At 44.5% G+C, this 23,423-nt stretch overlaps 1 long non-coding RNA gene across 1 annotated transcript; it reads right to left on the bottom strand.

The window, feature by feature from the left end:
- Nucleotides 1-8,765: 8,765 nt before the first annotated feature.
- Nucleotides 8,766-10,241, bottom strand: LOC104584479. The gene is made up of 2 exons (XR_732188.3): nt 9,752-10,241; nt 8,766-9,071 (listed from the first exon to the last, which is right to left on the bottom strand). It is a non-coding gene; the product is annotated as an uncharacterized LOC104584479 (long non-coding RNA).
- Nucleotides 10,242-23,423: the final 13,182 nt, after the last annotated feature.

Raw genomic sequence — 23,423 nt, 5'->3', positions numbered from 1 at the left:
GCCTCCTGATTACTCTGACAAGATATGAACTCGGAGGGGGTTGCTCCCGGTCATCTGTGAGGTCTACGTGGTGGATGACACGGGATGCTGGCGGTTGCCGATAACTACTGGCCCAACGGCAACGCCTCCTGCGTGGGTGAGCTCGTACGAGCCGAGCGTGTTCACGCAGGGACATGTCCATTGGATGGCGCAGAAGCAGAAGCCAAAGCAACACCCGCCCTGGAGGGTGACACGTAAAGGGCTCATCATCTCCTTCTCACTCGCGAAAGAGGCGTTCGGTGTTGTGCCGCTGCCGCCCCGCGTCGAGCATCCTGGGACTTATGGGCTCACGGAGCTCAAGGAACGCCTATGCCTTTTCACCCACAGCGTCGACGTCGCCCACCACCAGTACCATGACGTATGGTTGCTAGGCGACCATGAGAAGGGGACGTGGGATCTGTATTGCCACATCGACCTACGCATGTCACCGGAGGTTGCTCGGTTCATGTGTTGCGCTAGTCCGGTCAACGTCATTGACGACGGCTGCCGCATCTTATTCATGCCGGGCTGCGACAAAAGCAGGAACGTCCTGTGTGCACACACACCAATAACCGGTGGCGTGGATTTCCTGCCTTTCGGCAAAGATTTGTCGGCTCCCTTCCATGGTTACATCAACCGCGATTATCCACCGGCCAAGTTCTATGAGGAAAGCATTGCCTCCCCGGGATGCCCGCACGAGGACATTATCTTCTCGTCAGCATCCATGTGGGCCTTTCGCCTAGCCCTAATGCACCTAGGCATGCCGCCGCATGACCTTGCGCATCTCAGGCTCGTGTGCCGTAGCTGGCGTACCATGGTCGATCAAGATCCGGTGTTTCGCCAAGGCCGTGTCGAGGAAGATTCATCGGAGACAATTCAGACAATGATGGCCTCGGTCATATCGTAAGTTGTCGACGACCAAGGATGACATGAGATGTGAGCAATATTATTTGATCTAAATTACCTGTTGGCTGATGGTAGGAGTAATTTAGAAATAGTGTTGCTAGATTTGTCAGAAAACAAAGTTTAACATGTAGAATTGTCAGTCTCGTGTGTCTATATATCTAAACCATAACCGTTAAAGTAACATTCTAAACATGTTGGATGTGGAAAGCAAAAGAAGAAGAGATGACCTTTCACTGTAGTAATTAATGTTTTCTATACCTCTATTGATACCTTTCTTGAGTATACTTATATTAACCTGCGAGTTACATCCAAGTGTACATGTATACTAGGCTGTTATCAACATGGTCACCAACCTGCCTTTTGAAGACATCAACCGTCGGGAACTAAATTGCTCTCCAACGCACTTGGAGCTGCCGCATGGTTCAGGACGCGGACTAACGTGTTCTTGTATTCCACATCTGGTAGGTGTTGTATCGCAACTTATCTGCAGAGACCCAGTGGCCTAATTTGCAGACATTCCATCGGCGATCGGCGAGACTTGGTTTTGCGGACGATCGTCCCGGAAACAGGCCAAAAGTGGCGCCCAAGACAAGCGCTGGCCTTCGAAGACGGGCCAGGAGGAGAAGCTAGCCCAAAGGGGGCTAAGTGGCGGCCCAAGACAGGCGCTGCCCAGGAGGATAAGCTAGCCCAGGCGCGGAGGGTTCCCCATCCCACTTACAAGCCGGCCGCAAGACCTTTCAGACCAAAGAATTGTAGCCCAAGACTTGGTACTCGTTTCTTCTTCATTCTAAGCCGGCTAATCGAACTTCCGGACTAGTGATCTTCTTCACTGATCTCCGGCAGGGTTGCTTAGGTGGGATCTTTTGGCGTGTTATCTTGCGTATTTTTGCTGACGTGACATGTAATTAGAGAGAAAGCTGTCCGTTATGTTAGCGACTCTCTTTTCACACAAAACAACATAAAGACATTAAACATCTCTCACAAAGCTACTAAATAATTGATGTTTTAGAGAAAAAACTACAAGACAATGCATTTGAGGATATGGTCTCTTGGCATTTATTGTTGGCTAAAAGTAACGATGCACTCGAAGTGGCCTTACAATTATGCGCGGGGTGAATGAGTTTGTGCTTTGTGGCGTCTCTTGATGCACAACAACATACAATCATTAAATATTTCTTCTCAAATCTTTTTGACCTGAATCTGATGGGCGTAATTAATCATTTGTGCACGTTTTTAAATTAATGATTTGTCAGGGTGCACGGATAAACACCATATTGAAAGTTTAGTAATTTTGAAAATACTCATAATGTTTATTGCTCTAAATCAAAAACCTAGCCGCGCATCATGCGTAGGTCACTCTACTGTTCTCTCAATTCGACAAAACACCTCATATAGATTTGTGCATATGGATCAAGAAAGTTCTCATTTCTAGTGTCTCACCATTTGTATCACATTGAGATTAAATGAATATGTGTAGTCATTGACAGGGTGCGGGAGCCAAGAGAAAAAAGAGCTATATTAGGGAATGAACGAGAAAAAAGTTTATATGAGGTTTTTTGTGGAACGAATGGAGTAGTATACAATATAGACTGCATGAGGTATGCCATAAATCTTGTGGGCACACTTTGGCATGCAATTAACAAAAATGCATTAGTTTTTATTTGAAAAAGGTGAAAAATGAAATGCCCGGTCGGGCATACTCTTTTCGTGCAAGTTCGAGCATGAGACTTTAAAACAGTCAAATGCACTTGTCCTTGCATACTAGCATAGTACACCTTTTGTATGCAAGTTGGAGGCTTCCGGCCACCTACTGTAAAGCTATACATATGAGAGAGAAAAAATCCAAGGTTCGTGTTACTACTATAAGACGGGGAAAAAAAGCTGGTTCAGACATCGTGCTGAGCTGACCACATCACATGAGAGTTGTCGCTTATAAGCTGCCCAAACGCGTGCATGAAGCTATCTTCAATAAAGTTTCTTCTTTGAATCGATAACTCCTGGATTTTTTGTGTGTGTACATGTCAGTGTACAGTGCTAAGCATGCAGGCATGTGAGGCATCGGGAGCATGACAGGAGGCAATACAGGAGAAATTGGCACCCCCTATGGTGACTCTGAACTTCATTGGGACATGCCGCCTTGGGTCAAAATGGCTCGATTGCAGGCATGCCAACACGTGGCCTCCATACTTCTCGGTATCCCAATCAAGTTTAACATGGGAACACTCGATTCTGTGCTCCTCTTTGATCGATTGGATTTCTGGCAGAGGCGGTCGATGCGAGATTGGCCTCGACCAATCGATGGACCTGGCAGGCTGGCACGTGAGAGCAAGGAGGCTAGGCCCAATGAGTGGCGGCCCAAGATTCACGCTGGACTGGCAAAAGCTGGGCCAGGAGAGAAGCTAGACCAGGCCCTCGATGGTTCTGCGCGGAGGGTACCCCTTCCCCATCTCACGCTTAGCCCGGCTGCAAGACCTTGTAGAGACGAAAGTTGTAGCCCAATACTTGATACTCGTTTCTTCTTCATTTTTTAAAAAGTCGGCTGATCGAACCTCCGGGCTTGTTTTTTTCTTCAAAAATTAAATATGACATATAGCCATGGATTGCACAATTGCACATTAGAGTGATAAAAAAAGTTGTACACAAAACTGCATTATAAGTTTCAACTCGATCTGTCTAGTGATTTTATTATTCAGTGACACACAAGTGGCATCGCCAGCGTTTTGTAAATGCGTATATGTATCCAAGCCGGCCAGACATAAGGGCGTTAGGACATCTTCACTAGGTTGAAACTTACGTGTAAGTTTGTAAATGACATCAACCAATAATCTATTATACAACCACTTGTCCACTTCAATAGTGAGAGGTGAGAGAATTTGTTGAAACTTGCGCATGGGTTGCATGCGAATCTACGTACATTATTATAATATTTGTTACTCCTCCAATTCATAGGTGTCTTGGATTAAAGTTGTACTAAATCCAAAATATTTATTATGGATCGGAGGCCGTCCCAGAAAAAATGTCGTTTTAGGTTTTGTAATTTTTTCCAGATTAAATGTGGTCTTATGGATAATTAATTATGCATGCACACGCTTTGCTTTGCTCGGTACTAGATGTGCAGCTGCTAAGCGCATGCACTGGCACAAGCATGGGGCCCCACCGTTTGCTTCGCTCACTCATTGGACAAACCAGTGCATGCAACCAGCGCATGTGGCTTTCAGCCTTTCCGAGCTGCCGTATTAAATGCGTTTGTAAAGCTGCTAGCATGCACATAGTGCTTCATTGCTATTTGCGTTTGGTCTAAAATGACAAGTAAAATGGGAAGGAGGAAGTACATAGAAACTTCAACAACAAATATTTTACAACTATTAGTAAAAATGAGTATGCATGCCCTTTGAATACACATGCTGGCTTACAGATAGCTCAGTGTCATGCTCCAGCAAACAACAAATTTTCAGGATGTACTCGTCAATATGCAACGGACACATGATTCAGTCACCGAACAAATGACTTTGAATCATAGGCTAGTCATGTTACATCCGTGCCGTACAACTCTTGCTTACGCACGGCTGGAGTTGGCCACAACAGTTAAATTACTGTGCGTGAATGTGAGCCGGAGTTAACTCAGACAAGATCAAATCTTACGTATTGAATGCACAGATGCGTAGTACGAGAAGCGTGTTGAGCTCAAAGTACCTTTCCATGTGGAGATTATGACACCATGTGAATGGAGCGTCTCGAAAACGAGGAATGACTAATCTTCAACAATATTATTCTAAACTTCTATACTTTTCAAGGAGTAACTCAATCTGGTGTTTCATAGATCTAAGAGAAAGAAATATGTAAATTTTGAGATATGGATCTCACACTTTAGATAGAACCTTGAGACTCTGCCTTTGTACATATTTTCATTTTAATATATGTCAGTAGATCATAGATCTACTGTCTTTTCCTTAGAAAAAAAGAAGCAACGTGTTAGCAAACCAGCAATAATGAAACTCCACTCTAGTCACCATATATGTAGTGCCAGTCGTGGCCGATGTCAGTAAACCACAATATTTTGGTAGCAAGAAAATATGTGGATCAACCACGTCGATCTCTTGTACGTCTCACTGGCAGCATGTGATTTGGAGGCTTCTGGAATTTATGTAGCCACATACACACTCACACTGTGGGTGGTATCCACATTGCTGGTTACTAGGCTCCGTTGCTGATGTTATACACATCAGTGGCGGATTCTTATAGGAACCGACACTGATATCATTTTTCACATTTTAAAAATAAAGCTGGGCATTGGCCCAGCCCGCACGTTCCGGTCGCCACGCCCATGCCTCAGGAGCAGGCATCCCAGCTCGTTCCCCGTCCACTACTACAGAAAATCCCATCCGTGATCCCCCTCCAGTGACGGTTAAAATGGACCAAAAACATACCGCCACTGGAGGCCTCTCGAGGCGTCTACGAGCGCCACCAGTGGCGGTGATAATAACCGCCACTGTTGTCCCACCACCAGTGACGGTGAATATTGTCCCGAAACAAGTCACCGCTACTAGAGATACATCAGCAGTGGTGGTGTTTGTCACCGCCACTGGTAATGGCCATGGAAACCCTAACAACCATCAGTGGCGGCCGTAAAGAAGACCCGCCACTGGTAGACCACCCGATACATGAAGACAACAAAGAAGAAAGACAAGATTGTCCAATAGTTCACTATTTGTGTAATTTTGATCAATTATGCTCGTTGATGATTTTCAATGTAATTTGAATTCTAACGAGGTTCGAATTTTTAACTTGTTCAAATTTGAAAACAAATGCCGTAAATTTGTTCGCAATATTTTTCTACTGTGAATGCATATTTTATTTGCTTGTTTCATCATTATAAAGGAGGAAAAAAAATTTAAGCCCGCCCGGCTCAACTAGGCTGTTCGGGTTCGGGCCCAGCCAGGCGAACCCGGGAGCAGGCTACTACCTACTAGGCCAGAGCGGACCCGGGCCAACGGGGCTGTTATCTGAGCCCACAAAGAACAGTACAAGCACCGGGCCCACGGGTCAGGCAAGGAGCACAGGAGACAGGCGAGAGGATTAATCGGAAGCTGATGGGAGATGAGACTAAACTCCCACCTCGCCTCGCGCGGAGCCCACAGAAGGACACCAGTGGCGGTGATTTCCGTGAAACCCGCCACTGTTGCGTGCTACCAGAAAAGGAGGCAAAAAAGTTATTTAGCTCGCCCGGTCAACTAGGCTGTTTCGGGTTCGGACCCAGCCAGGCAAGAACCCGGGAGCTGCCTACTACCTACTAGGCCAGAAGAGCACGGGCCCACAGAGCTATAATCCGAGCCCACCAGTGCACACAGAGAGTACCGGGCCCACAGGCCAGGCGAACGGGAGTAGAGGAGAGAGCAGCATTTGATTTTATTCGGAATCTACAAAGGGAAGGGGAGGAAGCTATTTATGCTGGTCAAATCGCTCGTAAACTAGCGAGGTGGTACTAAACTCCCACCTCGCCTCGCGCGGCTGCCCGCTCAAGGGGTATGAGTGGCGGTGATTACAGGTAAACCCGCCACCGGAAGCATCCACCAGTGGCGGTGATTTCGTTGAAACCCGCCACTGGTGAGTGCTACAGAACTTGGGATTTCCCAAATCTTCTCCAAATTACCAGTGGCGGTTATTTTCATGAAACCCGCCACTGGTAATGATTTTAGAATGCACTATTATAATCCTATTATATTCTCTGCGTTCCCAAAAAATATAGCAGTTATACTTTTAGGTGTATAGTAATATTCTTTGTTCCCAATACAAGTTTTAGACATTAATTCATAGTATTTCATACAAATTTATGTGATTATGTGTGGCTTTGGTGCTAATTTAATTCCATAAAATTCAATTTTCATCAAAATGAGCTGAAACTTGGCATGGGAACACCTATCAGTCCAATGCAGCCACATGGAAAAAATCAAGCCCAAAGTTGTTGTAAGTTTACCATTTGGATGTTGGCTTAGAAGGTATCAGAGATATCTATCTAGATGATCCCAATATGTTATTCTTATGGGATTCATTTGGAATTTTGACACCAAACTTCATATACAGGCATATTGTTGTGTGAGTAGCCTCCAAGCCAAATATCAGATCATTCTGAGCAATTTTGTAATTTATAACAATTTTTAACCATAGTAAACACTACAAAAGCATAAATATTTGAATTTCAGCAATGTATTTACCATTGAAATATTTAGTGAGACAAGAAATAATTATTATACACTTGAAAGTATAGGTGGCATAATTTTCAGAGAGACACAGAATATAATAAAAATATACTACAAGGTTTTCACCCTTGTGCCATGGAAATGTTAGCCACAAGATGAATTCGGATGCAATAGATAGGGTATACTGCAACATTATTCGGTGTTGGTTGCGATATGGGGTCTGGTGGTTGCAATAGCGGGTAATGTTGCAACGGATTTGTATTGTTGTGTTTTCAATTATTGGGGTTGCGATAATTATCCTGATAGATGTTTGCGTTGCCTTAAGTTCTGCGTTATTGCCACTTGTTATGTAAGGGTTGCAAAAGAGCATTTGATACAGCAACAACTGTTGGGCGTTGCGAAGGACCTATTCGATATAACAACACCAACGGTACTTGCTGCAAAAGGATTTTCTATGGCAACTGATATTTCCTGGTTGCGAACAACCCATTAGAAATAGCAACGTAAAGCTGAATGGTGGCAAACGCTTATTGGATATAGCAACCAAAATCAGAATCGATGCAAACGTGCCATTGGAAACGGCAACATGACGTAGTCGTTGCAGAAACATGTTTTTTATAGCAACGCAACCCTTAATGGATGCAAGAGAGTTTTCGATATAGCAACCAAAATCAGAATCGATGCAAACGTGCCATTGAAAATGGCAACATGACGTAGTCGTTGCAGAAACATATTTTTTATAGCAACGCAACCCTTAATGGATGCAAGAGAGTTTTCGATATAGCAACCATGCTCTTACTGGGTTGCAACAATCGAAGTTCTATTGCAACACATGTAAGCGGCCGCTATTTTGTAAGGCAAAAAAAGAAAAATTCCCAACCCTTTTTTTTATATGGGACCGAATCGAGTTCTGGTGTCCACCAAGTGGAGAAACGGCGGGAGATAACGGAGACAGGCGCAGTATGCCGACGGAATTATGAATTAGTTGCACATTTGTGAACATGACATTAATTTGATCTGCGAAGGCACGTATTTATGAAGGTCATCCCGTTCGTGTTTGCCGGAAGCCCGCAACTGGCCCAGCCCAACTGACGCACAGCCCAGTTGAAACAAATGTTCAAGAACAGGCCCAACGATGTAAACAGGATAAAAGAATTGTTTTCCCCACAATAGCAAGCAAGAATTGATAGCTCAAGTGGCTAGCAGGTGCATCCTTGTGGGGAAGAGTTAGGTCGTGAGTTTGATCTGTGCTTCTCGCGAATTATTTAGTTGTGGGTCTTCATTTTTCCAGAACAGCAGCTGAACCGGCCGGTTTGGCCTAAACTGTCCAGTTCGCCGGTTTTCAGTAAAACCGCCCAATTCACCCGGTTTTCTCCGGTTCATTTTTAAAGAACAGCACGTACAAGGCACGCACACAGCCTTCCTGTCTAACCCTGACTATACAATGTGTGTCCAACACCTATTAGGATTGCTCATGTGAGTATACCTAGATGCAGACTAGAATTTGTGTCCAACACCTATTAGGATTGCTCATGGTACTGCATCTATATATATTGGACAAACTTGCTTGTAATTAAACAGCAACCCAGAAAATCGAGAGGAGAAGAAAAGCAGACGAACGTACGATACGTGAGACGACGCCTCTCGCAGGAATCGCGCGCCCAGGTATGAGATCGATTATCCATATATGTTCTTGAATATATGATTACAGCCCTCTTCGGTTTACAATTCATAGGAACAGGAACTGAATAGAATGCCCGGACCACTCAAATCCTATGGAAACGTACAGGACTTCACTAGCTGTTAGCACCTTTAATTAATTGCCTCAACTAGCAGTTAGCTTTGAACCCAGCTCACGAAGGAGTAATCGAAGGGGCTTCATGAATCGCTAGAAGGGCTTCACAGGTACCCACCGGACTAGATGTAGCCAGCTTAACTTTGAATTAGCACCTGAAAAAAAGAACATCTTGGTCAAAACTGGATGCTCCAAATATATTCACATCTCCCTTACTGAAAGTAAGTGGCAACTTAAAACTACTGCTACAATTTTGTCTAATTCAATTCCTACTGTAGCCAGGTAAATCTCAGCAACCAATTTTACATCCAATAGCATTTCGCCATGTTTGGAAAACACAAAGTTCAGATAAAAAAGCGGTCTGTCTAGTTGACAGGCGCCTGTTTTTGTGTTTGAAAACAGGGGCCTGTTTTCAGTGTAAAAACCAGGCGCCTGGTTTTGTTACTGAAAATAGGCAGATTCCCTGATCCATAGATTTATAATCTAATGGCCAAATACAAAAGACACTTCCTGTAAGTCCTCCCTCCAGCCTATTACTACAAAATAAGCAACACATACCCCCACGTGTAGCCCCAAGAAAATATAACTTCAAAATTTGTAATAACGGATCCCCAGCAGCATAATTATGTGTATGTTATCATAACAAAGACCCTCAATTCTGGTTCACCACATATGTCACAAAACAGAATAAAACTAAGTACCACATGACTGATAGAAAAAGAGACTACGGTGGTCTTGGAAGGATTAATTTTTCTGAAGGCATGTTGCCATGCTGATGTTGGGCTATGCAGGTAAAAACAGAGAAATCGATGCCAGATGAGCCTGACCAAGTTACCTCTTAAATCTCAGCTCAAAGAAACACTACATCACTCCCCTGCATTTGTTACACAAGACACATTTTAGGCTTGGTGGGCATTCAGCAAAAAGAAACATCATTGGTTACATATACAAATTAAGTTATAGAAGGTATGAAAGTGTACTGCTCAAGCAGAAACATGCATGTATCATTAGCAATAAAAAAGCTTCCATGATCTATGAGATGGCAATATAAACAGCTTCGAAACAGACTATAAATGAATATACAAGCCACAGTTTCATAAAACTTGCAATCAGTAAAATATGGGCGCAATTTGAACTTAACGGTAGTGCAAAATTAAACAGATTACATAAAAATAAATTACATGCCACAAATTAGGACGGGTAGAATTTGAATTAAATGGCACTACATATTCAAACAATTTTTTTGCTTCTAAATTGAACAGATCAGGGTAAGAAACATAACTCTCTACAAAAATGAGTTATAATTCACAGGAAAAGAAAAGCTAGCACTAAGAGAAGAAACTGACCAGGTCTATGAATTTGCTGGACTGATACATTTCTCTCAATGGTAAAGCAGGTTGTTCAGATAGTATCGCCCGTAAAGCTGGCTGTTGAGAGAGTGAATTAACAGAAACTCTGTCCATTTTTCTTTACCAGCACTATGAGTTTCAACCCAAATAAGTATCAACCCAAATAAGTTTGTCAATATATATATGGTTAATTTACATATTCACATTCATTAATTTGAGAAGAGGGAAACATTTGTTTGGCATGTGTTAAATCAGTTGGTCGCTCTTTTTCCATCGCTGCAGGAACTGTAAATTAAGATGTCACATGATGCTGATAGGAGTTGGATGCTATTGCCACATACAGATGAAGCGTGGCAAGCCGGTTTCCAGCAATTCATTGAGAAAGAATTTCAAGGGAACTATCCAGGCCAGACTGCGGCATGTCCATGTCGTAGGTGTCGTTGCCTACTGTACATAACAAAAACAGAGGTTGAACAGCACTTGCTGACGAAAGGGTTTGATAAGGATTTTATTAAACAGAAACGTCGCATTGCTGAACCTATGGATGATGATTGTGACTTCAGTGAAGCCGAAGCACGAGACGATTCAGGCTCTACCAAAGATCTTCTTACATCACTAATCAGTGGTGCTATAGATGGAAAAATAACAGGAAGTGGTGATAAGGAGGAGCCAAATGAATCTGCAAAGAAATTCTTCAACTTAATGCAAGAAGCGAAGAAAGAATTGTACCCAGGTTGCAAGGAGGCTACCAAAGTATCTTTCATTGTCAGGCTATTTCAGATTAAGTGCATGTTCGGTATTAGCAACCAAGGCATGGAGCAGATACTTCACTTGTTCAGTCTTTTGCTCCCAGAAGGACATTGTGTTCCAGATAGCTTGGATAAAGTTCGAAAAGTAGTTCGAGATCTTGGTCTGGACTACGAAAAGATTCATGCTTGTGTGAATGATTGTGTGTTATTTCGTGGAGACTACAAAGATATGGACGAGTGTCCAACATGTGGGGAGAGTAGGTGGAAAACGAGAGATCTTGATGGAGCAAAGAAGCCGCTTCCTCGTAAAATACTTAGGTATTTTCCACTTGTTCCTCGTCTGCGAAGATTATATATGAATGAGATCACATCGTTGCATATGCGTTGGCACAAGGAAAAATTAGTGCAGGATGGGAAAATGCGGCACCCAGCCGACTCACTGGCATGGAAGCACGTTGACGAGCAGTATAAAGAATTTGCACTGGATCCACGTAATGTTAGGTTGGGACTTGCATCAGATGGCTTCAATCCTTTTGGGATGCTCAATGTGACTTACACTACATGGCCGGTGATCCTAATTCCTTATAATCTGCCTCCTTGGTTGTGCTTGAAACAATCTTACTGGATGATGTCCATGCTGATACCTGGGCCTAAATCTCCAGGAATGAACATTGATGTGTATTTGCAGCCTCTGATCGATGAGCTTAAATTGCTATGGGAAAAAGGAGTTGAAGCATGGGATGCGAAGGTGAATAAGAATTTTACTCTACGTGCGCTACTGCTTTGGACAATAAACGATTTCCCTGCATATGCGATGTTATCTGGTTGGAGCACGAAAGGCAAGTTTGCTTGTCCTTATTGTCACCAGTATACTGATCACCTTTGGTTAAAATTTGGTTCGAAGCATTGCTACATGGGGCATCGCCGTTTTTTGCCCTTGGACCATAGGTGGCGAAGAAACAAGGACAACTTCAATAACAGGTATGAAACCAGGGAGCGTCCGGTGCCGCTCAGTGGTGAGGAGGTATTGCAGCAGTACACTAGTTTGGAGCAAGTAACTTTCGGAATTGGTTCAAGGAAGAGGAAGCAGCGTGATGAAGATAATAGGTGGCACAACTGGAGGAAGAAGAGTATTTTTTTTGAGCTTCCTTATTGGAAATCATTGCTTATACGCCATAATTTAGATGTGATGCATGTTGAGAAGAACATATGTGAGAGCTTGATGGGGACATTGCTTGGTATAGATGGTAAATCTAAGGACGGTGAGAAGGCTCGACTTGATCTGCAACATATGGGTATAAGGACGGATATGCATCCAGAGATTGCTGATGGTAAATACACTTTGCCGCCAGGGTTGTACTACTTAGAGAAAGAAAAGAAGCAAATCATGTGCAAATTTCTACAAGAGGTGAAGATGCCAGATGGTTATGCCTCAAATATCAGGCGATGTGTTGACGTCGCCGGTTGCAAGCTTGTTGGAGTTAAAAGTCATGACTACCATGTTATGTTACAAAAACTTATACCCTTGGTGGTACGCCATATATTGCCTGAAGTTACAGCGATCCCATTGATCCAGCTCAGCAGCTTCTTTAACTCAATATGTTCGAAGGAGCTGGAGGTGGCTGAACTCGAAAAACTTAGCAATTTGATTTCAGAGAACCTTTGTCGCTTAGAGATGATATTCCCACCAGCGTTTTTTGATATTATGGTGCATTTACCAGTTCATGTAGCTGAAGAGGCTAGACTTGGAGGCCCGGTTTGCTATAGATGGATGTATCCAGTAGAAAGGTATCTACGTACCCTGAAAGGCTATGTGAGGAACAAAGCGCTGCCAGAAGGTTCAATAGCAGAGGGATATATCTCGGAGGAGTGCACTACATTCTGTTCTCGGTTCTTTGATGACATTTCTACAAAGGAGAACAGGGCAGATCGTCATGTACAGAGCGCTAATGAACCACCTTCTGGGCTAAGTGTATTTGGGAAATTGGACTTCGATCGTGCCATAGTAAGTCTCGAGACTGTACCTGATTCTGTCTTGCAGAAGATGAGGTACTACATACTTTCAAACAGTGAAGAGACCAACGATTGGATAGAGTAAGTTTCATGTGAAATTTTTATTATTAGAAATTTCTAGTATTTATGTGCTGACTATACATTTAACTGAGGAGATTATTAACAAATTTTCAGACAACATATGGCTGAATTGAGGAAAACCAGCACGCACAAAGTTGAAGAAAGGCACAAGAAACAATTTGTGTCTTGGTTTGAACGTAAAGTGAGCGATATATCTCGGATCCTTTGTACCTTGTCAATTTTTTATGTATATTACTAATATATTTCACATGTAACTGCAGATTAGGATACTGCATGAACAAGGAGAAGTCGATGAAAATCTATATAATCTATCTCGTGGTCCAGATCATCGAGTTCGTGTGTCCAATAGGTGTGTCATTAATGGCTTTCTCTTTCGGACCATTGATCTAGAGAAATCCCTAGTCACTCAGAACAGTGGTGTTGTTGTCATGGGTGATGGCATGGAGTGGTACGGAGTTCTTAAAAGAATCATTGCCCTTGAATTTCCTGACGAGAAGGAAGTCGTATTGTTCGAGTGCGAGTGGTTTGATGTTCCTGGAGCAAATAGGACGAAATCAAGAGGGTTCAATAAAGATCAATATGGGATCATCGATATTGATACCACTTTGCGTCGATATGCAGACGAGCCATACATCCTGGCCACACAGGCAGAGCAGGTGTGTTATGTGAAAACCGCTAAGAGAGCTAATTGGTGCAGCGTCCTTAGACTGAAACCTAGGAACCTGTTTGCAATGCCTGAAGGAGAAGACAGTTCTAATATTGTTGCTGATACCGATGCTGACTCACTCGTAGTAGGAGTGGAACATATGAATGTTCAACATAATCAAGATGAGTTGACAGTTTGGCGTAGGACCGACGTGGAAGGGGTCAGTGGTGATGCTTCAGTTATTGAGAATGCGCGTGCTTCACCCATGCCTGAACCTGGTGATGAGGACATAGCAGACGAAGACCTTGATCCTGACGACACCTACATTGATGATGGAGTTGTCGCTCCAGTCGATATCCAAGACGAAGATGACCAAGATTTTTTTGTGTAAATCTTAGATTGGTTGGCATTTCTTTTGAGTTTCGAGTTGACAGTTTGAAGTCTTTAAGGATATCTTTACTTTTAATTAATCGTATAAACCTTTCATATATTTTTTCTGTACACCGTTGACTGTTCTGCATTTCGACGAGGCAAGAGCCCAATCTACTAGCAAAAAGGGCCGGTTAAGAAAAAAGGCCTGTTAAAAGAAAGAGGGTAAATGAAAAATATAGTAATATACAACCAGTCAAATTTCTTACAACTCATAAAAGGGGGTTGGTCCGTGATTTCACTCATGAAACCATAAAGTTACAAAAACAGTAAACAAAGAACCAACCATTGTTGGCCAATAATCACAATACTACAAATAAGTTCAGTTATAGGAAAATGATTTCTGAAATTGAACAGCACCCAAAGCTTTAAAATTGTACTCTATATTGTCCTAAATTCCTCGAAAAGTACTTATTAAAAATCATGGGCATCACACTTATAGGCTCCAGAGTTACAATAACAACCAATAATATCAGCAATTACAGTCTTGAGTCACATCTCCTTAGGTTCAAAACTCTTGAAATAAACCTGTAGCGCTTGACGTATTCTAATGACCAAAACCAAGGAATTACAGTCTTGAGTCACATCTCCTCCGAGTATAATTTTTTACTATGAACTACAACTACTACGAAACAATAGTTTCAGACCACACATCGCGGAAAGGAATCGATCAAATTCATAGCCAGAGGGATTATGCTGACGACAACATCTTTACGTTAAACATGCAGTTTCACCAAAAGTAATTATTTTATCAAGAAATTACTAATGATTGAATTACCGTAGGAGCTATCTGAGACGGGGTGGGGTGAGGGTGTAGATGGGTACCTTCAAGCGGCGGTGCTTGGCGGCCTTCTCGTGTTTAACAGTGCTCACGACCCTGTCATCACGGGTGTGAGGGTAGGCGAACGGGGCGGCGTCTCCTCGCCTTGGGTAGCGGTGACGCGGGGAAGCAGCCGGGGCCTCTGAGGCTGCAGCGTCGTCCTCGAATGAGAAAGGGAGGGGGGCGAAGGGCAGGGATCTTCGGCCTCGAATGAGAAAGGGAGGTGGGCGCATACGAGATCGGAGAGGAGAGAGGCCGAGATTGGGCATGGCGGTGCAGCGAGAAACTCCAATACAATCAAGCTTCAGGAACTCCAACGCGAAATTGGGAGAGGAGAGACGATTCGGGGAGGAGTTAACCATGGTTTCTGCCGTCGCCGGCCTTCGGGTGTGTGTTTGAGGTGGCCCTCCGGATCTGAGTTTGGAGGGACGGAGGTTGGAGAGGACGGGAAGGAGAGGCGACCCGGCGGCGCGATGGCCGGATCCGGCATGGGGGAAGCGATCGGCACCCGCGCAGCTCGGGGAGACGGGAGGCAAGGAGAGCAGTGGGAGCAGAGGAGGGGAGGCCGTGGTGGCCCTGCCGGTTGGGGTGCCTAGCTCTGTGGCGACGCGGCCGATCCAGCGAGTAGGAGTTTGGGGAAGGGGCGGCGGCCGGTGAGGGAGAACTCATCGGCGTGAGGGAAACGAGCGGCGGCATTTTGTGCGAGACTGGGGATTCTACGAGATTGGGGATCGATTCTGTGAGAGAAAAACAACGTGGTCAGGAAAAAAAAACGTGGGATAAGATGGAGGGTTCACGTGGGTGCCATATGATTTTGGGTCACTGACTTGTGGGGCCCACGTCTGGAGGGCCCACGCACCAGTGAAACACAATCGCAAAGCACAGGTAAAAAGCGATCGGAGTGAGAATCGGAGAACACCAGGATCAATTGTTCCATTGATTTATTTCACCCGTATGGATGTAGTCATTTTTTGGACAAATTGTGATGTGGGTTTAAGCTACTCTCTCCGATACATATTAGTTGTTGAAATATTACATGTATCTTTGTTTGATTGGACCAAATAGGATTTCTTCCAAGAGGTTGGAGTGGATGTAATTTTTCCTATAGAATGTATAGAATATAGTAAAATGAATCTTTAGTAAAAGTTCCTATATGGTTTGAGATAAATATAGAGCCTATAGCAACGAAGATTTTCCTATATGGAATATAAGTCATTCATGCGTAAACTAATCAGAAGTCTAAACCATCAAAATAAAACGGCAATCTTGTAAATTTTCCACTCATACAAAAATCCCCTTAGCAATAGTTAGTCAACGATACCAGGCTTGACCATGACAGTAAGACTAAGGTGTTGATTTCAGCGATTAGGAGACGAAGATTTGATTGCGACCGGCTCTACAAATTTAAATTTTCCAACAGACTTTAGGTGTTTATTACACTTGCAAATATATCGCATACTCGTACGACGATTAGTATGATCCGTGCCGATGGATTAGTTTCTTTTGGGCTTCTCTGTTTCTTGGTGCAGGCTGCAGTTCCTTCCGTTTCCTTTCTTTGGCGTATTTGTATGTGTTTGTTTTCCTTGTTATATAAAGTCGGGTAGCGTTTGCTCTCAAAAACAAAAAAACCGAGTCCATGGCGGCCGTTCGGCATTCCTTCCCCTCCGCACACACACCACCTCAGCGCCTGAAGAAGCGCGGCGTCAGCTCGTTCCCTTTTTTCTCTTGGCTCGTGTCAAATTTCAAAACAGGGTCCCCTTTAGGGGCTCCCCTCAAATTTTAGGGTCCTAAAATTTACCAACATCTTCAGCAGTACCCCTATTCCACACCGCCTATTTCGTTTATGACATGTGAGACCTACTTGTCAACGAGTTGTCTATATTTTCTTTTTTCTTCTCCCTTTCTATTCATGACGCAGCCCAGTGCTATCTCTTGCCCGTTCCTATCAATCCCCACCATCGGCACAAACCACGGGCAGGAGGCCGGCCTGAGCTGGCAGGGTTCGACGGGCAGAAGGGCTAGCCGGAGTTGGGCAGGGGAGCGGAGCCGGCGGAGGGCCCCGTGTGCAGGGGAGCGGAGCCGGCGGAGGGCCCCGTGGGCAGGGGAGCGGAGCCGGCGGAGGGCCCCGTGGGCAGGGGAGCGGAGCCGTGGGGAGGGCGCCATGGGCAGGGGAGCGGAGCTCTTTCGCGCCGCCTCTGGTGATTTCCCAGCGTTTCTACCCCTCGCCGACCATGTTTCTGTGGCTTGGTAGCTCGCTGAGTTTTTGGGTCTTACCGGTGGCTCGGCTGTGGCGGAGACGGCAGAGGCGAGGTGGGTGGTTCTATCCTTTTGCTTCGTCGGCGGTGAGGTCCTACCGGCTGACCGGTGAGTTTGCTCCTTCTATTTCACTCGTTCGGTTCATTTTGCTCTCTGGATGATTTGCTCCCCCTTTTGGTGTAGTTTTCAGTACTCCCGTGTAGTTTCCAGTACTTCCTCTGTTCCTAGTTTTCAGTACTCTTTCTGTTCCTAATTTTCAGTACTCCCTCTGGTATACTCCCTCAATTTTGTCTTGCCCAAGAAAATTTTCAGGCCCACGACTTGCCGCCGGATCCATAACCACCCTGAATTATCTCCCCCGCCCCAAACTTTCCCTGCTAAACAAGCGCCGTATGAGACGAGATAATTACGATCGAGAAGGCAAGTCTCCATCGCGTTCGGTTCCTCCTCTCTGCCCTGCTTGCTTCTGCTACCAAGGCTTTGATCCATGGCGTCTATCTCCAATTCCAGAAACACCGATGCCGACACAACCCGACGAGCTGGTACGGCCCGAACCCATGAGGTCGAATTTGAGGAAGAACCGATGATCCCAGGAGGCATAAGGTTTGTATCTGCCATAAAAACACTTTCCATAGTTTATCACAAATTGATTCTCTATCTGGATTGTTGTTCTTTTTGTTTTCAAATCGATTGATCGTGACGTTTCAATTTATTCGTCTGCTCGATCATTAGGTTTTCGATTTTCCCATCCATGGATCATCTAAATTTTTTCCCATCGATGCATGTCATATTCATGTATGTCGTATAGGACAGATTCATGTATACTGCCAATCAATTGATGTGTGATTTCTTTGTGAACATATAGGGCACCCAAGTCAGGTGAGATATGGACTATAACCGTGCACTGCATGAGAGCACCAGGACTGCCTGAACGGATCGTCCGAGGACAAATTGACAAGTCCGACATATCATTTGAAGCCTTGGTAGGTTTCAAACAGCAGCTTGGGTATTCTGCCAGGGACTACCTATACTACAAAAAGAGACATGGCCGTGATATAGCAACTGTGGTAGCGATTGATTTCCCCGCAGATGCAGTCCGAATGATGACGGAGCTGGCTGAAGAGAAGGAAATCAGGGCTATACTGAGAGCAGACGAACAACATGACAAGCATGTCCAGATTACACCCATTAAGCGTCCGAGGGAGGGTACGCCTGATGTCGATGATGATGCTCCTGGTTCTAATGAACCAATAGATGCCTATAAAGATTGGCTTCTCGAGAGGGAAACACAAGGTTTGGTGTTGCCATGCATATATATAATTATCTACACACTGTGCTTTAGTAGACTGCACTCTTCATGACGTATAGTTTGGACTTCGCAGATCTACATGATGAATTCAGGAGAGAAGCAATCACAGCATACGAAGAATGGTTAAGGGAAGAAGGGCTTCTGGAGGAAATTAGTAATTATTTTGTACTTCGATCTTATTTCTTAATTATACAATATGTGAATGTACTAACTGTTTTCCTTTCAAAAACATTCAGTGGCTTACAAGACATGTGTTCCGACCGAAGAACCTACACAAGTAGATGACTACAGCCAAGAGAGCAATGAGAGCAAAGACAGTAGCACAACGCCACCGCAACAATGGCCAAGTCATGCTAGACACAACAAGGATAAAGCAAAAGGTTTCTAAAGCTTCCTCAATGTATGTTTACTGATTTCTATAGTGCAATTTTTGGTTCTTCAACAATTAATTAATCTGCAAGTGCAATTTTGCACCTTTCATTTGATGTAGCTCCCAACAAACGCGGACGAGGTACGTTGAAAGGGCTAGCTGCGTCACGAAAGAGATTGAAGAGTCGCACTCAAAAACTTTCAATTGAATTCTCCCCAAACCTTGGTGGTCCCTGTGGAGATAACGCACGAACATTCGTGGATGAGGTGGTGACGTACACCAGGTTATCTGCTCCACTAATTGGAGTTAAACGCTGGAAAGATATACACCAAGTCGTGAAGAATAAAATAGTAAATGATGTAATGGTATGTTCATAGTCCATCAGTTTCTGTTTATTCGATCATTTAAAATATTCGGTCTCTCATCTGTTCATTTTTGTACAGCGTGGATGGGACCTGGCGAACAAAGCCGATGCAAAGGAAATAATATTGCAGATTGCCAAAGAGCGCTACAAAGGATGGCGATCTTCTTTGAGTGCTACCTACAGAGCGTACAAGAATTATGATGACAGAATGAGACACACGCCAGAAGACCTACACATTCTGGAGTGGCACTATTTGATCCTCTACTTTGGATCTTCAAAATTCAAGGTCATCAACTTCTTCCTAAAATTAAGAACTCAAGCAGTCGTGCGGTTTTTGTTGCGTAACAGTAATTGTTCATTTGTTGCAGAGGGTTAGCAGCCAAAACTCCACTAATCGTAAACAGATGAAGACCCAACATGTGATGGGTTCAAAACCTTTCTCTCAGTGCAGCTGGGAACAAGTAAATATTAGTTGCATTTTTTAAAACTTCAGATTCAACCAACAATGATATGTACTGACGTTCAATATTGCCTTCGTAGAGAGATGAAAATGGTGTCGAGCCACGTCCCGTGGAACTTTGGCAAATCACTCACAGCAAGAAAGGAAAATGGTCAAACGACGTTTCTGAAAGAATTTACGTGAGTACAAAATTCTTCAAATTATTGCTTCACATTTAAATTCAAATATTCTTTCACAACATGACCAAAATTATGAAACGCACTTGTTTCTTTCCCTCAGTTAAATGCACGCGAAAAGTTGGGTGCGACAAATTCAGAAGAGTTGCTGGAAGGAGAATCAAGAACGATGAGGCTCACAGCAGGTGAGGAAGACATTGTTTTGCAGTCTGCATACAATGAGACAACAGGAACCAAAACAACCAAGTTACATGGTCGTGGATATTTGTCGACCTATCCAACCAAAAACCAACTGCTTCAAGAAAGACTAGAACTACAAGCCCGTGAGGTTGAAATATTAAAAGAAAAGCTTGCAAAGGAAGCTGCTGAAAGGGAAGCAGAGAAGGAAGACCTAAAAAAATCCATTAGAGAAGAAATGATGCAAGAGGTTCATGCTTTGTTGGCTCAGCACGGGTTATCAACACTTTTACAGAAGGTAATCAACTTTGATTTATTATGGCAATGAACATATTTAAATGGTTGTGATCCACTCCTATCCATATGAAAGCTATCTCACCTGCCCTTTTTTGTAAACATGTAGAGTGCCCCTGAAACCAACAATGCAGAACATGAAGCTGCAACCATTCATGAAACAGAACAACACACACAAGAACCATTGCCGAAGGTAATGAAATTGAAAAATGTTTGCAACAATCGTGGATTTATGCATTTCGTTAGAGCTAACAATCTGCACTGGCTATGTAATTTTGAAATCAGCATACGATTTTTAATAACTGCCATCTTGTTTTAAAGCGTAGAGTACCCCTGCAACCATTGAGGCAAGAGACCCTGCAGCTATGAAGACAACAGATACCTATGATGCAACACAACTTGAAGCTACAAAGACTAAGGATATAAATGATGCAAAGACAACAGGAACACACCCTCAGGTAATGGCATATAACAATGCTTCCAAGCATCAAGGATATATGCATTTCAATATACAGTGCTAACATTGTTCCAACAACTTTAAAATGCCAGAAGCAGCCAGCAATCACTGCCAAGACACAAAAAGAAAATACGCCACCCACAAATCGCAATACTAAATCTTCCAAAGCTAAAGGTCTGGCGTTCTCTAAGGAAGCAGCTAAGGGGCCACATCAAACATACATTACTCCACAACATTTGGCGTTACAGCGTGCTAAAACACGATCAGCAAGCAAGTTCAAAGATCAGGTAACTAGAACTGTGTTTTCTAATGCAAATCAAACTTTGCATTGCCACTTCAGCTTTAAATTTTGCTGCTGCTTAATTGCAAGACATGTTCTATTTGGTTCATGTATCTCTTCAACAGGACAATGAAGACCTAACGGGGCTAGATGTTCCACAATCACAACACTCAAGATTGGTGATCCCATGAAGGCTGCCATGTTGTTCGATTGGATGAGTGGACAGTAATTGCTAGGTTCCATAGCTTCATATATACAATGTATTTATTATGGATATGATCGTTGTGTCCATGAGATTGTAAGAGTGAATGCTGGATTTATTTCAACAGTGGAATATATATTTTTGCATCATTTCTATTATGGTCGTATAATTGCAGTTGAATTACCAGTTAAACATCCAAAACAATGCCGTTGCACCAGTCCTAGATCGTACAACGTCGTGCCATATTTCGTTGCGATGTAGAGCTTGTAGCAACGTCACATTTTTTTGATGTGCTATCGGTGATCATTTTTTGTTTGAACCTGTAGCCACTCCTATAATTTTGTTGCCATAGCCCTTAGGGGCTTGTTGCCTCGCATCCCTCAGTTTGTTGCCCTAGCCTTTGCGCCTGTAGCCACTCCTATAATTTCATTGCCGTAGCCCTTTGGGCCTGTTGCCTCGCATCCCGGAGTTCGTTGCCCTAGCCTTTGAGCCTGTAGCCACTACTATAGTTTTGTTGCACTATCCTTTGAGCCTATAGCCAGACTCTTAGAACGTTGCGTTAGCCCTTCACCTGTAGCGACGCCATGTTCCTCGTGGTTATAGGCAGTCAGCCTACAGCAACGTGTCATATGACGTTGCGACAACATGTAGGCCTGTTGCGACGGCACATGGTCTGTGGCAATACCCTTTAGGCTAGTTGCGACGTGCGATGTATCGTTGCCATACTATGTAGGCATGTTGCTACCTCTTATGGGTCGTCGCGAAATTCTTTATACCTCTAGCCACGAGTCTTATTTCGTTGTGATATCCTATACGACTATAGCCATGACTCTTGTTTAGTTGTGATATCCTATGGACTATAGCCATGCCTCTTATTTCGTTGTGATATCCTATACGACTATAGCAACACCCAAGAGGGTTTCGCCACACCCATATATCGTTGCAAATTACTGTATTGCTACCATACTCTGGCATCGCAATAATGCTTTTTCACAACTAGCATGGGTTGTTGCCATTAGATCTATAGCAACTCCGCAATACAACTTATGCATCGCAAAGATCGTTGCATAAATACCCTATTGTCACGCCTCCCTTAGTTGCAATAAAGCATGTGGTATTTCGACACCCTAAATTCGGTTGCATTACCATATAGCATCGGTGTTTCTTGCCACGCCTACCAACGAAAATATTTAGTTGCGATTGCGCACTATTGCAACGAAAAACCACTTATTGCAACTAAAACCGGCCGTGGCTCCAGGGTGTACGCCTTGTAGTATCACTGGAGCGAAAATAATAACCAGTGGCGGGTATATGCAACACAACCGCCACTGGTGCTTCGAACAGGGATGGGGTTACCCTCACTCCTGTTCCAATTACTAGTGGCGGGGTTTCATATACCCGCCAGTGGTGGGTCACCAAGGGCAGGTTTCTGTAAATACCCGCCACCGGAGCTCTCCTGCACTTGTAACCCTAGGAAGGGTCTCCAGTGGCGGGTATCTGCGAAATACCCGCCACTGGAAACCCTCCCCATATATATTACAGGGCGAGACTTCGCCAAAATTTCATAGTCGAGACGCGCGTCTTTCCCAGACCAGCAGCGTCTCACTGCCGGAACCCTAGGCGAAGCCCTGCCGGATTCGAGCGCTGCCACTGCCGCCGCCGTAGCCCTCCCTCGCCGAAACCCTAGCCGCCGCCGCCGCCACCATGTCCGAGTCGCAGAAGGGCTCGAGCGGGGGGTCGCAACGGACGAGGAGGAGCGGGAAGCCCCTCGCCCCGCCGGCCCCCCTGCCGGCCGCCAGATCCGGCAGCCCCGCCTTGCCGCCGCTCGGCCCGCATCGCCGGGGGTGTGGCCGGGCCGCCTCGACGCCGCCGCCTGCACCGGCTGCCTCCGCCCCGGCCGCCCCCGCCCCGCAGGCCCCCTCTGCCCCGACCGCCCTGACCGCCCCGGCCCCCAGTGCCCCGGCCGCCTCCACCCTGGCCGCCCCCACCCCGGCCCCCTCCGCCCCGACTCCGGTGACGGTATGGTCTCTCTCTCCCTTGCTGTTAATTAGTGTTAGGGTTTATAATTTTTGAAA

Source organism: Brachypodium distachyon, chromosome 4, assembly GCF_000005505.3.
Source record: "Brachypodium distachyon strain Bd21 chromosome 4, Brachypodium_distachyon_v3.0, whole genome shotgun sequence".
NCBI classification, from domain to species: Eukaryota; Viridiplantae; Streptophyta; class Magnoliopsida; order Poales; family Poaceae; genus Brachypodium; species Brachypodium distachyon.
Note: the sequence above shows the minus strand (reverse complement) of the source record. Positions and strands in the feature narration are given on the sequence as shown.